The following is a 914-nucleotide window of genomic DNA, read 5'->3' as shown; positions in this document are numbered from 1 at the left end:
CCTGAGCCACGGGGAGTGTCATCAGCATCCCGCACCCACTGCTTCCCTCTCACCATGCAGCACCTAAAAATGATAAGCTGATTGTCAGGGACAATTGTGGCATGCCAGGTTTGTGTCAGCTCGCCTAGCTGCCTATTCACAGTTCATTAAAGTATAAATATAAATCACAAGTCTCAATCTGCAGAACACGCAAGCAAATATCTGACTATAATCATGTTAAAATTAACTTGTCTCATGCGATACTCTGTTTAATAGCTCGTGCTGAGTAGATTTAATCATTGACTTTAATGCTTCACAATTTTATCTACTTCTCTAAATCAACTGAAACCCTTATTTTTTTACTGTTTTTTTTATATTAGTTACTGGCATCAAATTGAAAATGGTCAAATAATGTCATATGGGTTTTCAATGTTTTGTAAATCATCAAGTTCTGTTCCCATTTACATTTTAAACAGCATCCAAAAATTTTGGAAATGGGTGTGACCTTTAAATGACAACAATAAAAGTAGAATGCAAATCGATAACTCTTCCGTGAACACAGAATTCTGCAACGAGCACATAAAAGAAACAGCAACGGCTGGAGTCATCCAGGTTTTTAAAGAGCAAAATTCCACAATACTATCAAGAACATGATCACAGGAAAATCTTGTAGATTCATCTCTCATTTGCACTCCAATCATTGTACAATCACTCTTGTTTATACAAATGTGAGGTCACCTTACCCTATGTGCTAATTACGGACAGCAGCTGCGGTTAACTTTGCCAAAAAGACATGGCGTAAACTTTACCTCATCGCTGTTGAACAGAAACTTGATCAACATTAGAGATTAATTCAAAGGCAATGCTTTGAGGCAGGACTGGGTTATTTTAGGATTCAGAGTAATCCAGCTGGGCCAAAGCCAAAAAGAATAAGA

The sequence above is a fragment of the Brachionichthys hirsutus genome, chromosome 9 (genome assembly GCF_040956055.1).
Source record: "Brachionichthys hirsutus isolate HB-005 chromosome 9, CSIRO-AGI_Bhir_v1, whole genome shotgun sequence".
Lineage (NCBI taxonomy): Eukaryota > Metazoa > Chordata > Actinopteri > Lophiiformes > Brachionichthyidae > Brachionichthys > Brachionichthys hirsutus.
This window is presented reverse-complemented; position numbering follows the sequence as displayed.